This window comes from Euprymna scolopes, chromosome 6, assembly GCF_053919585.1.
Source record: "Euprymna scolopes isolate OS-2025 chromosome 6, ASM5391958v1, whole genome shotgun sequence".
Classification (NCBI taxonomy): Eukaryota; Metazoa; Mollusca; class Cephalopoda; order Sepiida; family Sepiolidae; genus Euprymna; species Euprymna scolopes.
Window position 1 is genome coordinate 175,533,511 of NC_136487.1, and position 16,348 is coordinate 175,549,858.

Sequence of the window (16,348 nt, forward strand, 5' to 3'; positions counted from 1 at the left end):
CGTGAAATTCCTTGTCATATAATTAAAATGTAAAATTGTTTTTTTAAATTTTTATTTTTGCATAAAAATTCAATTTTGTATTTGGACAACTGTTTTCATCTTGAATGTTATTCTCAATATTTTGACTGAAACTTGCAAAAAAAAAACTTTGTAATATTCAGTTTTAAGTGACATTTTGGAGGTTCAAAGTTCAATCCTCAGTACGGGCGATATGAAGAATGCAATTATGAATAGTTTAAAACTTGTACCCTTTCATGGTTGATTGTACAAGAGCATGACACCCCCGAGGATTGAATAGTTTAATCTGAAATTTTATACAGATTCGTTGAGTTTCACAAAATACGCATCAAGAAGGTCAGAGGTTACATCGACCAAAACGTGAGAATAAAACTGAAAATGAGAACGGTAGTCCGAAGAATAGAAATAATCCTCATCTAAAGAAAAATCAGAAACAAGAATCCATTTTTTTTTTTTAGTTGATGTGACTGTTACCTTCATTATTATGTAAATAGCGTAATATTACAAATGAAATCGATATTAACATTATCTGGAGGTTCAAAGTTCAATCCTCAGTACGGGTGATATGAATAATGCAATTATGAATTGTTTAAGGCTTCTACCCTTTCATGGTTGATGGAACAAGAGTATGCAACCTCCGTGGATTGAATAGTTTCATCCGAAATTTCATACAAATTCCAGGGTTTCACAGAAAGATTCCTTGAGCTTCACACAATACACTTAAAAAAGGTCAAAAGTTACATCGACCAAAACGTAAGAATAAAACTCAAGATGAGAATGGTAGTCCGAAGAATAGAAATACTCAATCCTCATCTAAAAAAAAAAAAAAAATTAAATTAAATTAAAAAAATAAAAGAATCCATTTTTTTTTTTTTTTTTATCGATGTGACTGTTACCTTCATTATTATGTGAATAGCGTAATATTACAAATGAAATCGATATTGACATTATAGTTGATAACAGTGAAGTTGATAACAGTGAAGGTGATATTCGCATTTTAGACTTTGTTGGAATATTATGCAAACAAAAACACACCTGATTTTAACAATGACTATTTCAAGCATTTCATATAAAACAAAACTTTAACATAAACTTCTAAAATCTTAACATTATTTGTATGAAGGTTAATGAAAGATATCTAAATGAATAAATGCCAAAGTTGGACTCATTTCCTGCAACAACGGTGACGTCAAAACACTATTTTCAGTTCAAGTTTTGTGAGAATTTATCCTCTCATAGAAGAGAACTTATGGAACTCTGAATGCAGCCGTTAAACAAGACTAACTTGTATAAGAAATCCGATACTGTTTTCCATTGCATAACGATGCGTCTACGGTTATCAATAGTTGTCTTTCATCTGAAGGCAATTTATTAAAACATTGATGCTAATAACCAATACAGTGATTGCTTGCACTCAACTGAAAAAAAAAAAAAAAAATTGCGTGGTTACAAAAAAGTACCAAATCATTATCTTAAAAATGCCGACAGGACATTGTCATACAAAACTCATGTCGAGAAGCTCCACAAGAAGCTATCAAGATGCAACAGCCGGCTCGCGATTGGTTAACAATTCTTAGAAAGCCGAGGCACAGACGCTTTGCCTATCAGCTTTAGCACTGTACTACTCTACCACATGGTAAAATCACGTTGAAACACTGGTTCCTGTCAGATCACCAAAGTTAAGCAACGTTGAGCCTGGTCAGTACTAAAATGGGTGACCATTTGAGAATACCAGATGCCGTATGTGCTCTCCGCTTATCTCGGCATTGTTTCCAGTCAGTCTTGCCCAAGCAGTGCCGAGATGTGAGGTTGGAATTGAGCAACCCTTGCTGCACAATTACATGCGCAGCTACCCTTAGAGGGTATCCATCGTCTCTTGAGACTGAATGGAGCAACAAGCTCCCACAGAATACTGAGCAGCGGGTTAGGGTTCATTCCATTTATGCTGCAATGGTCGCTGTCGAACTAAAAGCATGCGGGAAGATTACCTACAAGCTGGAATCGGTAATATCCATTGAAAGCGTACGGTGGTTATATGAGAAAATAAAGCTGTGTTCGCATTAGAAATGTTTCTTTTCTGTGTCTTATGTTATACATTAGTGGTCATTTCGAGTTAAAAGTTTATTTACTGCACCCATCTGAACTAGAGAAAATCATGATTTAAAGTGCATGTCTCGTCTAAATAACTAACGATAAATATCTAATATGGCCGACCAGACGGGTGATCTAAAAGTCAGATCGAGCGTACCAGAAAACGAAATGACACTAACGAAATGAGACCAAATTGACAACGGCCTTTTTTTTTTTTTTTTTTTTTTGCTTGAACTTTGCGCTTTTCGGATTATTTTGTTATGTTTTATTTTTTTGATGGATATTTTTTTTTGCCGTTTTTTTTAAGGAGTACCTTTTATGTTCTTGAATAATAAAAAAAAATCTTACTCGACGAGAACACGACTGTTTTTGCTTTGATAATTATTTTTTATTCAAACGTAAAAAAAAAAAAAAAAAAAAAAATTCAATTTGGCTTGAACTTTTTTTTCTTTGTTTTTACAAATCTGAAATGCAAAATAATTAAAACTTATTTTTACTTATGTAGAATAATTAAAAACAAAAATTTAAGTTAAATTTTTTAAGTAAAATGTATTTTTAATTTAAAATGAAAAATAATTTAGACAACTTTTAATGTTAATATTAGCAATCGAATTCTACATAAGTACAAAATAAAATTTGTTTAAATTGTTTCTTTTAGAATTTCCGAGTTGTCAATTTGATCTCATTTCGTTAGTGTCATTTCGTTTTCCGGTACGCTCGATCTGACTTTTTGATCACCCAACTGGTCGGCCATATTAGATATTCATTGTTAGTTATTTAGACGAGACCTACACATTTTAATCATGATTTTCTCTAGTCCAGATGGGTGCAGTAAATAAACTTTTAACTCGAAATGACCCATAATGTACTAATGGCACAGAAAAGAAACATTATGCGAACACAGCTTTATTTTCTCATATAACCACCGTACGCTTTCAATGGATTTTACCCTGAAATCTACCATTTGTCTACAGGATGTCCAGAATCGCTTCTCCGCAGATATTTCAAGAGGCGATGACAAATAGAGCAACAACCATCCTCTATATAGACATCAAGAGGTGCCGCAGCGACTACATCCCACAAGAGGTCACAGGCCTCAAATGAATAATATTAGTGTACTTATGTTACAGAATTGATTGAGAGAGAGGTGAGTAAACGTGGAGTGTAGACACGTTTACCAGAACCGAGGGTCAGCTGACCAGATTACGTATGAGTGACGTGGTCAGGTTGGCTAGATCTGGGAGACTGGATTTGGACTTTGAAGAAGACTGACGGCTTAATAGCTGTTCCCTCCCCTTCACTGGGGGTGGGGGACGCTGACGTGTTCAAAGCAAGCATGATTCACTTCCATATTCTGTGTCGACATCTGGAAGGTAAATAAAAAACTATAAAACCAAATCTTCGTCTAACAGGTACCAGAGTCCCTCCAAGAGAAGATGAATTCCAGATGGATCACATCGACGACACATGAAGTAAGGTATGTCGAAGAAAATGCATGTAACACACACACAAAAGCATATGAACAATTAGATATGAACACACACAACCGCATATGAAATTAGACGATCATACGCACACGGAATTCTTTTATGACAGCATAATCTCCTTTCATTCTAATAATAATCATTCCATGACAACAAATACAATTATGGTCCTCCCCTTTTATGTTATACACCAAACGTCAATTTGGTGCCCCTCTATGATTACCCTAGTGATAACTTCAATGATAACGCTATGTAACACTTACGACTCCATTGGTGGAATGAGGCAGTCAAAGATGACAATAACGAGGCTCTTCTAGCACTGAAAAAAAATCCCAAAAAAAGAGTGGGGGTAACACGGACCTGAGCAAAGGTTGCCAAAACATGGAGACTCTGCACAAGTGAGGCTATGTACAGTACACTCAGTGTAGACTATTGCACCCATCCTTACAGACTGTCCTCTAAAAGAGGCATGATCCGATGCAAACTTGAAGTCTCAGACGCTGCTCCACAATCTCGTGATGGAGGAAAACATTAATGATGATGATGATGACTATAATATTCCTCCTTCCTTACAACAACACTGAATAGAAGGAGGAAGAGAAATGGTATAGTGTGCAAGTTTACAATGAAATTCCAAACACTTTAAACAATAGAAGCACTCGAACTGTTTTTATATACTGCTTATGTGTGATCTAAGTAAAATTAACTAATTTGCAGATTGCAGTGCAAAAACATACTTTATTAACTAAACCCTGTTATTGTTTTTAATTCAATGATCGCTTTAGTTTTAATAAAGCAAATAGTTTTGCTGAGGAATATTGTTTATTTTGTAGTTCGTAGACATTTAGAATTCCAACGATGGTGGGTTTCCTACTTGGTTAAGTAAAAAAAAAAAAAAAAAAAAAAAACATCTCCCACGGAAATTGATTTCTTCTTTCTTTTCGGTAATATCTAAAAGATAAATTTGTATTAAAAAAAAAAAAAAAAAAAAAAAAAAAAGTTAAGTTTTTTTTTTTTTAGTTGACAACAATGAAATGTTTATTGAAAAGTTTCATTTAAGATGGAGAATTTTGTGAGCTGGTGATGTCGTTATTAAATAAGAATAATCTATTTGTTTTCTAACGGTTATAGTCTCCTGACAATGATTAAGATCAGAAATGGAGTCATTTACAACAATCCTGATTATATACTTGGTATTTTGGTTAGGAACAAAGTGTAGTATCTGTTTTGATACTACACTCCATTTTTTTTTTTTTTCACCTCTGTTAGTTTTCTAGACTGAGGCAATTCTTATTTTTGTTCCTATCCAGAGTGCCCATTTTAGAAGAGTTGGATTTCCCTCACATAAAACAGATCTTGTGTCTAACTCTGCCCTCATGGGGAGGCAAGTAAATAGGAACAATCCTGATTATGCCCCCCCCCCAGCCTTAGTAAGTGTCAAATTAAAAATTTTCAAAGACAGAAACAAAATGGCTGCAGAACGCTAAGCATGAAACATCTGGAATTAGATAAGGACAAATAAAAACTCTCCATAACTATCTTCGTTGTTATTATAAAATTAGGTTGTTTATCGTCTCTCGCACTGATAGTGACATTAAAAACATCAAATTAATAATCAGCTTTATAAGATACTAGCATTTCAGCCCAGCGTTGCCCGGGGGTTTGGAGGTGTATATATATAAAAAAAAAAAAAAAAAAAAAAAAAAAAAAGGGGTCAATTTTTTTGAACTTTGACCCCTTAACATTTGTTTTGGGCTCAAATCAAGTTATTAAGTTAGATCCATGTCCAAGGAACCTACATCTAAAATTTCAAGTGTTTAGACCCAAAATTGGCAGAGGAGTTTGGTAGAGTTCTCAAGTTGAACTTTGACCCCTAACAGCCAAATTTCTGGCCGGAAACTGATTACAAAGATTTTCCCAAATTATAACGCTGACCGATACTGCACCAACCACACCGGGTGTCCTTAACCTCGTCGGATTCCACCCGATATGACAGGTGTTCTTTCGATTGTACATTGTCCTATCACAAGTTGGCCTGTTGATCGTCTTCACCCACTGTGTTTTCATGGTGGAGCGCTTTGCCTCTCGATCGAATAGTCTTCTACCCTGTGTAAGTAGTCTCCGGGTACATCAATCACTCTGCTGGTCCTTGCAGCTTGCTGCAAAATGAAGAGTCCTCACCACAAACAAACAGAACTCCGGTTTATAACAATAACAAACTATTTATTAATTTCATTACTTCATAACAGCTACTGTCTAAATTGAGGTGACTGACTATAGCAGTGAAATGATGTAAGACCAGACCAGTAAAGTCAGATTTCCCATTAACACAGGCTAGTTAACATCATAACATCAGGTCATGAGGGCTCTCAAATCGGGAGCACTTGACCAACCCAGCCGTTCAGTTTGCTGGCTACGACTCTACTCTTTTTAGAATTCCTTTTTCTAAAAATCCAACCCCTTTTCCCCACCTCTCCTTCAGAGAGTGGTTACAAACACCCTTTCTTTCTTATCTCTACCAAATTTTAACCCTCATTTGCATGGAGGGTTTTACTTATCAAATTAGGAGTGATTAGTCATTCCAGGTCGAACAATGCTTGGTGGCGACCCTTACACATGACCCCCATTCTAAGTTGTCAGCCTTAATCAGCTAAGGCTCTCTGGATCTTTTCTACCTCTTAGAGGTTTTAAAAACAACCTTTCATGTTAACAGATATATAACGACAATGAGATAAAAACAATTATTTGTTTTTTCTCTTTCTGACAAAATCCCATAGACATTTCTAACATCAACACCCCCTCTTCTGCCCTCTCGTCCTCTATCACGTCTGGTCAAACACCCACTCACCGCAATATGCACCTTACTGCATGCATTCATGACACCAATAGTGTCAAAATCTCAGTACCTTGTATATCAAATTTCGAGTCTGTAGACTGAAAATTGACAGAGTTATTGCGTAGGAAAATGTACAGACACATTCATTTTTATATACATAATAGATTGAGCATACACATTGCGTCTGCTCTCGACATTCCACGGTTCACTAATTTGCATATCCTTCACAAAAAGGGCATCTCATTAATTAACTATGCGTTCTTATTGTTCTCGAATTTAATGAATTTTCACTTGCATGAGGTCGCCAAGCTAATCAAGAACCTAGATTCCAGTAAAGCAACTGGCCCTGATGGCATCCCAATTATAGTGTTGAAAAAGCTTCAACCAGAACTTGCTCCCATACTTACGAAACTATTTAAGCACTGCCTTAAGGAGAAGTTCTTTCCGACTCCCTGGAAGACCTCATCAGTTTGCCCTGTATTTAAGAATTCAGGTGATAAGTCATCTCCCTCTCAGTACAGACCAATAAGTCTCCGGTATGTTATGAGTAAGTTGCTGGAATCCATATTAAATAGAGAAATAGTCAACCACCTCAGCAGGAATAACCTTAGTGACACACAATATGGTTTCCGCTCTGCAAGATCTACCGCAGATGTGCTGACGGTTATATCCCACAGGATTAGTGAATCTCTTGACAAAGGCTTCCTTTCTAGGGCAATTGCTCTTGACATATCAAAGGCCTTCGACAAGGTATGGCATAAGGGTCTACTTCACAAGATTTCCAGCTACGGTATAACTGGAAATGTTTTTTCAATCATTAGATCATTTCTCTGCGATAGGCTCATAACAGTAGTGGTAGATGGACAAAAATCGGAGGCCTGCAATATAAATGCTGGAGTCCCTCAGGGGTCAATCCTGGGCCCAACTCTCTTCCTGATCTACATCAATGACCTCCCTAAACACATACTTAAATCATTCGTTGACATCTATGCTGATGACACGGCCATCTACGGCAACACATCAAAGGCTGTAAACGACAAAGTTCTCTCTGATTCTCTCTCCTCTGATCTTGAGCGCGTGGTTCAGTGGGGGAAGATGTGGCTGGTTACCTTTAATGCATTCAAAACCAAACTCCTATCCTTACATCATCAACGCTCTGATCCCCATCTGGCATCAATTGTGATGGATGGCTCTCATCTGGGTGAGGCCCCATGTTTTGACAAGCTTCTGGGTTTGACCTTTACTCCTGATCTGAAATGGAACACGTACATCAAGTCTGTTGCCAAGGTCGCTGGAAAGATGGTGGGATCCTTCTACCGCTCCAGAAGATATCTCACTACTGATGCAATTCTCTATCTATATAAAAGCCAAGTACGTCCAAGGATGGAATACTGTTGCCATATCTGGGCAGGAGCTGCTAAAAACAGCCTATCCTGCCTTGACAGAGTACAAAATAGACTTCGTGGCTTAGTGGGGGGTGCCCTTTTCTCTAACCTGCAACCTCTCTCCCACAGAAGAGACGTTGTGAGCCTGTATTTGTTTTATCGTTATTTCCATGGCAGGTGCTCGTGTGAACTCCAATCTCTGATCCCCCCCCCTCGCCAATCTTTCACGAAAAACACCCGTCTAGCTGAATCCACTGTGAAAAATTTCCCCCACTCTATATCTGTGCTTAAATCAAAACGCGGATTTCATGAACAAAGCTTCTTTCTTAGAACTGCACGCCTGTGGAACTCTGTTCCGTCTGCCTGCTTCCCACCGGACTACAACTTGGATGTCTTCAAGTCCAACGTTAACAAATTCCTAATGAACCGGCCCCTTAAGTAAACACTTCATCAAATCTCCACACTAACGTAATGTACTTGCAATAACCCTTATCCCTGAGTGGCTTCTGGGCCTTGATAAGTAGTGATCACTGTGTAAAAAAAAAAAAAACTTTATTATAACAGATCTGTTTAACACATTTTTTGCAGACTTTTTTGGTCAATTTACTTCATACGGAGGGAGTGCGATCCAGTTCTACATCATAAATTAAAAACCCTTTCCCAAACAACCGCGGTCAAGTAAACAAGTCAGTGACTATCACCTTGATATTTTGATTTTATTACAAAATCAAATTCTATAGTAAAGCATTTCGGCTTCAGTCATACACAAATCAAAGCTATTTCATAGCTTGTTAAAATTCTAAGAGAAATATGACACCCTGCCGCCCATAAATTTCTGTGTAGTATTATTTTTATCGTTGACTAGCAAGGTGACCCGACATTGTCAGGGATTGAATGATGATCAACGAATGTTTTTACATTCCCATATTTTTGTTGTCATCAAAATCGGTGAAATCGCTCATTTTTCAATCAAATCGATTGGTTGCATGCTCTAGTTGGGGACTCATTGCAGTGCACCGGGAGGAAGCTTCACATGCCTTTTATAGTGACCTGGTTCACAATACATGTAGTCTATATGTCACTGTAGAAAACCTACTGTTGATTGAAGAGATTTTTTATACATAATGGCTTGAATTAAAGTTTAAAATGCAAAAATCAATTATGCTTCAATTGTGCTCTAAATAGGAACATTCATTTCGGATGCGCCACTGTTATATCAAAGAATTTACTGTTTTTATATGCTTGTGCTTGTGTGGTGATAATGACTTAAAGTTTCAAATGAAAGTCAAGTATTATGGTGCAACTGTGCTTCAAATAGAAACATCCATTTTGGACGCGCCCCTGTTATATCAAAGAACCTACTGTTGATTTTATATGTCGGGTCTTTCAGCTTGTGCAGTAATGAAATTTCTCAAATGCACTTGTGATGGTAGGCTGTGTAAGGTATTAACTTTGGTCAAAATGTCCTGTTACTTCTTTCATCGGATTATTTTGATTATCGATACTTATCAAAGACATTCCAATACAAAACCTATCTAAGAAAACTGCCAGGCATATAAAATATCTTCATGTGAAGTTTTATAAAAATCGCCCTAGCCGTTTTGGAGACCAGAGGGAAAAGACTCATGCACACAAAGTTCCTTTTTTACAACAGTAGAGAGAGATAAAGGCTAAAAAAAAAAAAAAAAAAAAAAAAAAAAAAATTACTTTGGTCCTCTCTGATCAATTTATTTCTGCACGGTTGCCATTCTTTATTTTCTAAATTTTCTAGGAATATGCCAAAGCACAAGTCCTGCTAGTTTGTAATATAATTTGATTTGAGCCATTAGGAAATTACTAAACTTTTCAGTTCGTTAAAGTGTTAAAGTGTTAGTGTGAGTGCTTTTTATACTAAATTGATGGTTGAATAGATTTAAATTTGTGCTCATTTTTGCATTAAATTACAATCCCTAACTGTGCATCAAACGGATACCACAATAATTCGCATCTTTTAGCATAGTAAAGGCCCATACAAAATTTTAGCATGATTACCCCAGTAGTTTAAAAAAAAAAGAAAAAAAAACAACAACCAGACAAACTAAGTGAAATATAATGTATTATCAGTTTTTAATTTTTTTATGATTATAAAAAAAAAGAAAAGAAAAAAAAAATATTCTTATTTTAATTTTTGCCAAACCCAAGAAATATCGAAATGGCTGTAGTTCTAAGTTCTCAATGAGATAGTCATATTCAGCAAAATAAAAAATATATCAATACGGTAGCACATTTCACGTACATATGTGTGTCACGGTTTCCAGATTATAAATTATTCGATCGGGATATCTTATTTATTAAAAGGAGGATAGAGGGTGATAACATGCTACGAACATTAAATAAATATATAGATAATTAAATAAATATATAGATAATTAAATAAATATATAGATAATTAAATAAATATATAGATAATTAAATAAATATATAGATAATTAAATAAATATATAGATAATTAAATTAATATATAGATAATTAAATTAATATATAGATAATTAAATTAATATATAGATAATTAAATTAATATATAGATACGCTAATTTAACGTTCGTCATATGTTATCTTCTATCCCCCTTTTTTATTTATTAAGATCTCCCGATTACTGAAGACGTGATGTAAAAAAATTAAAAAAAAAATTGTTTTTTATGTCGCTTTTGGGTCGTACGTGCAACTAAAATATACTTTTTTGGTCTTCTGGTTAAGATCCAAGGGTAGTATCTGTTGTATAAAGATGGTATATTATGGGGTTTTCCTTTGCTAATAGGATATTGGAAATAAACCGTAATAACGAAACATTCTGACACTACATTAACCAGAGTACTTTAAATACTTTTAACAAAAGGGCTACAATAATATCGTGGGGTCTCCATTCATGCTGAACGTCCATAGAATACCCAGCAATAACATATTACATATGAAAGACGTTGCTGTGGAATTTTCACAGGTCCCGCTAGTGAAAATAAATGTTCTTCCGTGTTTTGGATTAAGAATGGTTCACAAGCAAAATATGAATGTAGAAAGAAATGACACTTCCTTTCGTCTCAGTTTTATCGGCCGGAAGTAAAAATAAAAATAAGCTTTTGCTTATAGTGAAAATAAACTAGTCCTTCTAGACAGAGGCAATTTTTATCTTAATCTAGATTGGTCTTTGGGTAGCTAAAATTTTCCCACATTAAAAACTAACGTTGTGGTGTTTAACTTTCCATCATGGGAGAAACAAGCAAATAGGAATAACCTCCTAGAGAATTGGTTCCCATCCCATCGTGTGCCATTTAATTTCATTTTATAAAAACAATTTCTTAATCGTGATGACAGCACTCAATTCATACATCACTGAATTTCTGAAATTTAAACGTTTCGCGCATATTATTTGGTAAGTTTTTTTATTTTATGGTTTATATTAGTGATGGGACGATTTATCTGAATTCCAGGAGTTTTCAAAATATCAGGAATCGGCATCGGAGCCGAAGAATTCAGACCCAATTCCAATACCAGACGTTTAATATAGCATATGTTGATTTATGGGAATTAAAATTCTCATAGTATGTTTTTTTTTATTTTATTGCATACATGCAGCTGTGGAGGATCGCCTGTGAACTTGATATTCCTACAAAACTTCCTCCTTTGTGGGAAACTGGTTTAACCTACCTAGGATGAATACCGCTGACATATGAGGGGGAGGGTGGAGAGAAATCTTTTGTGATAGTTTTTTTTTTAGTATGCCGCAAAATAAATAAAAAATACAAATAAAATGTTGAGAACCACTGCTCTATAGACAATCGATACATCCTCAAAGGTACTCGAGCAAGGACTTTATAGAGAAACAAAAGTTACGCAATCTGCAACCGCACCTTTCCTAAATTACGGCATTGTTAAAAAGTTTAGTGACAAAAACAAGAGTAAAAAAAAAAAACTGGAAGCAATACGAGATTTTAGCAGAGAAATAGTTTGGAATTTTTTTTCTACATGTGGTGCACAACCAAAGATCTGGTCTATCTTGCTAACCATAGCTGGAGAGAGTATGTATGGATTGGATGCATACCTTTTCAAAGAATAGTAGTCGAAGTAATGCAATAAGAAATTGAACCTGGTACGCCGTACCTACAGTCGGCACTTATATCTTTACCCAAGAAAGTGTAAATGTTACAAGTAAATTTATTTGCTTACCACTGGAGCCGGGTTTTAAATGGCGTAAGTTTATGGGGTGGGAGGGGCACTAGATACTTCTAATAGCAGCCTGGATTAGACAACGGCATTCCCGGCAATAAACCATTCATCTCCCGAAGGAGGTAATGCTTAGGATACTTTACCAAGAATGAACAAAACCATATTGTGACAGTCCATAAAATTTTAATGCCGCTACATAGAGTTTTTGCAGGTGATATGAGAAAAGACATTCAAAATTTTTCTTATCTTGAAGCATTGTTACATGAGGAATTATTTCGTGTATGAAGTTATTTTACCCATTGAAACTCGAGAAATGCACCGTTAAAATGTGTAAGCATTCGATGAATAAAAAAAAAAAAACAAAAAAAACATGGTTGCCAGTTGCCATTTCGTAGACCAATAAGCAGCCTTGACCTTACGATCAAAAACCAAGATGAAGTCAAACGAAATGAATCGACGGGACTTTGGTGAATCTGTTTAGTTCGAATCTTTATAATATTATGTGGAGAGAGTGAGTGTCACAAATAAATTTGGCAAAATCCTTTGCTGCATCGTTTTTGCATTTTACATAAATTATTTTTCATTTTTAAAATAAATCTATATCTAGAAAAGTGAAATTGTGTGTGGTTGTGTGCGCATTTCCCTACCAAACTACCCTGTCAATTTTCAGTCTACAGACTAGAGATTTAACATAAGGAGTATTGGGATTTAATTGGTTTTCGGCCGGAAATTTGGCTGTCAAGTGGGTTCAACGATTTGACCTTTGAAACTATCAAACTCCTCTGCACAATTTTGGGTCTAAACACTTGAAATTTTAGATGTAGGTTACTTGGACATGGATCAAACATTTTAATTTGATTTGAGCACAAAATAATAAATGTTAAGGGATTAAAATTGGGGTCAAAGTTAAAAAAATATTTGACCTCTGCGGTCTCTACAAAATTACTCAGCCAATTTTTGGTCTAAACATTTGAAATTTTACATAAAAGGTATTCAGACATGCAGCAAGCTTTTTAATCAGTTTTTGGGCGAAAATTTGACTACCAAGAGGTCAAAGTTGAAAGTTGACATTTGCAGACTCTACCAAACTCCTCCAAATTTTGGGTCTAAACACTTGAAATTTTAAATGTAAATTACCTGGACACGAGTCAAATTTTATATATATATATGCATATAAAGTTATGAACAGTACATAGGGTTCGAGCAAAGCCGGACTGAACTGCTAGTACTACTTAAAAATAAAAGTTGTAAAAGTTGCTTAAATTATTTGTTATTCGAAAGTATAGAAAAAAAATTTAAGTAAAAATTGTTTAAAAGTTGTTCAACCTTTTCATGTTTTTTTTTGTGCATTTATTCCACATAAATAAAACTACAAATTGTTTGAATTATCACGTGATGCAGCAAAAGATTCCACCTAATTTGTGTCCCTCGCTCTCTTTACCACCCAAGTCCCGTCGGTTCGTTCCGTTTTGACTATCCGGATTTTTGATCGCAAAGTCTAGGTTTCTACTTGGTCTACGAAATGGCAACTGGCAGCCATGTTGACTTTTTTTTTTTGCTTATTCAATGTTTCAGTGTGCATTTCTCGAGTTTCAATGGGTAAAATAAATTAACTTTTTTACTTGAAATGATTCCTTATGTAATAATGTTTAAGATAAAAAAATTTGAATGTCTTATTTTTCTTATATCACCTGCAAACCCTATTTAGCGACATTACCGGAAAAATAATTTTATGAGGGCCACTACCAACTATGTAAATGTAAACCATACCCCTATCCGAAGTCTGGAAAGTCAGAAGCAGTAAAGAAAGATATGCCTTCTAAACTCTTCTCTACCAGTCGGGCTTAGGAGCCTACTTGGAGAAAGTTTGTTTTGGAAAAGGGAGGGGAGTAGGTATTCAATGTTAAAAGGAAACTAAAGTCAGCTAGAGTGGGGGGGGGGGGCTAGGAGGGCTCGAGCGATGTGGAGAGGGTCATTTATCGTGAGTAATGGAAAAACAGCAAAGGCACTTCTAGAAGGGGAACAGAGAAGAAAATGTAGAAGAAAAAAATACCACCTGTGACATAGCTGTGAGATATATATATATATATATATATATATATATATATATGAGAGAGAGAGAGAGGAGGGGGGGGGAAAGATAAGACACACGAATGAGTAAGTGAGAAAAACAAACTACGGCTATGACGAGGACGACGACAACCAACCAGACATCCTACTTAACGTAGTTGACCCAAATACACAACTTTTTTTTTTCAAGTGAGGCCTTCGATCAAAATCGTTTATTACATTATTATACTTACGCCTAGCGAGGAGACCCGGTCTTGCTGGGTCGTAAAATACGCTTAAATATATTTTAACTCGTGCAGATTTTGTATTTATTATTACAGATCCAATTCTGTACTGAATATTAGTATAGACTTCAAAAATAATAAATAACTTGAGCTAGAATCGAAACCAAAACATTTAGGGCTCCAGCCGCGTCCTCTGCCGTTTGAGCTAACACGACACTTAGATAAGATTTAAAATGAAACCACTTCTAGCTATGATTGGAGTCGAATGGGGACATGAATGAATGGCAACATTTAATGCTAGTAAGACTAAGCTGTTCTCCTTTAACAATTACAAGAAACCTCTGACAAATAACTCCCTACCTGAAAAATCTTTCAAACTCTTCGGCTTAACATTCACAGGAAATATTTATCTTAAGTAAAAGTCATTGATTACCCGACAAGGGTATTGGGACCAATATTGAGGGTATTGAGATATGAACTGGAATAAATACATTGAGGACATTGCAAAGGATGCTGCAATGAAATTGGGCTCCCTCTATCATGCTAGAAAACTGCTCACACCTACAAGGCCAACATGTTCCAATTTATGGTAACCATACAACGAGTCCAGAATTAGGAAACAAGAGTTTTTAATATGGAGAAAGTCACGCCTCTGCAAAGGGACAATTTAGGAAAGAGAAAAGCTGACTTTTTTAGTATAATTTCTAATACAATGACAGGGGACACAAGACACAAACATATATATATATATATATATATATATATATATATATATACATACACACAGAGAAAATGACCGTTCATGTAAGTCTATTGTAGTCTACATTGCACTGTAGAGAACCTGTTGATTTTGTAAAATTATTTTATATAATGGCTTGAATTAAGATTAAAAATGCAAAAGCTGAGTAAACAGAAACATTCATTTCCAACACGCCTTTGTTATACCAAAGAACAAAGAACCTACTGTAGATTTTATGTTGGGTTTTTCAGCTTGTGTGGTAAGAAAACTTCTCAAATGCGATTGTGATGTTAGGCTGTGTAAGGTGTTAACTTTAGTCAAAATCGCATGTTTGTTCTTTCAGATTTTTTTTTTTTTGATTATCAATGCTTATTAAAGACATTCCGATACAAAACCTAAGAACACTGCCAGGCACAAAGTAAATTTGTGTGGAATTTTTTGAAAAATCAACCCAGCCGTTTAGAAGACCATAGGAAACGAACTCACAAAGTTCCCTTTATATAATAGTAATAAAGATATAGGAGGTCAGAGTTCGAAAATAGATGAGTTTTTAATGTGAAGAAAATCCAGCTCCTTCAAAAGGACATTATGATTTAAGACTTTAGTGTAATTTTTACTACAACGACAGGACACAAGACATGCAGTGTACTTTTGTTTTTATATACAGAAAATGACCGTGGATGCTAAGGAGTTTGTCTTATCAGTGGTCATACATTTAGTTATGTGTTAATAGAAAGGTCAATCTTCGAATACTCTACAATTACATGAAAGTCACTTTGTGTGTGCGAGTTCCTTCCTCATGTTCTGAAACGGCTGAGCCTATCTTTTGCAAATTTCACACAAAGCTTATTTATATGTCCGGCAGTGTTCTTGGATAGGTTTTGTACAGAAATTCATCTGATAAGTATCGAAAAAAAATCTCATCTGAAAAAGTCTTTTTTTTCTTATAGATAAGGGAAGAATTTTAACAAGGGAATATTTTACCAGCTTGTGTAACAAAATATTTCTCTGTAAAAATTCTTTTATCTAGAAGAGAAGAAAGACTATGTTCAAAATTGTCAAGCCCAAATATCAGCTGACGTGATATTGTAAACAAACACAGACGGAATTTGATGAACGATATTATTATTTAAAAAATTTTTTTTGCGAATTAGCCCACTGGACAAATTATTCCTCGTAATCTATAATATTCAATAGCGGATTGATTCCATAATAATACATAGGCAATCTGTATAAATTAAAATATCACGTTTAAGCGTATTGCACGACGAGGTAACACCAAGCGACCAGCCAGTATAGAA

General features: G+C 35.2%; 1 protein-coding gene and 1 pseudogene across 1 annotated transcript in view; one reads left to right on the top strand and one right to left on the bottom strand.

Annotated features, from left to right (window-relative positions):
- The window catches only part of LOC145278110 (uncharacterized), a 112,529-nt gene that overhangs the window by 61,494 nt on the left and 34,687 nt on the right, over positions 1-16,348 (bottom strand). The window lies entirely within an intron of this gene.
- Positions 1,648-1,765, top strand: LOC145278424 (5S ribosomal RNA; annotated as a pseudogene).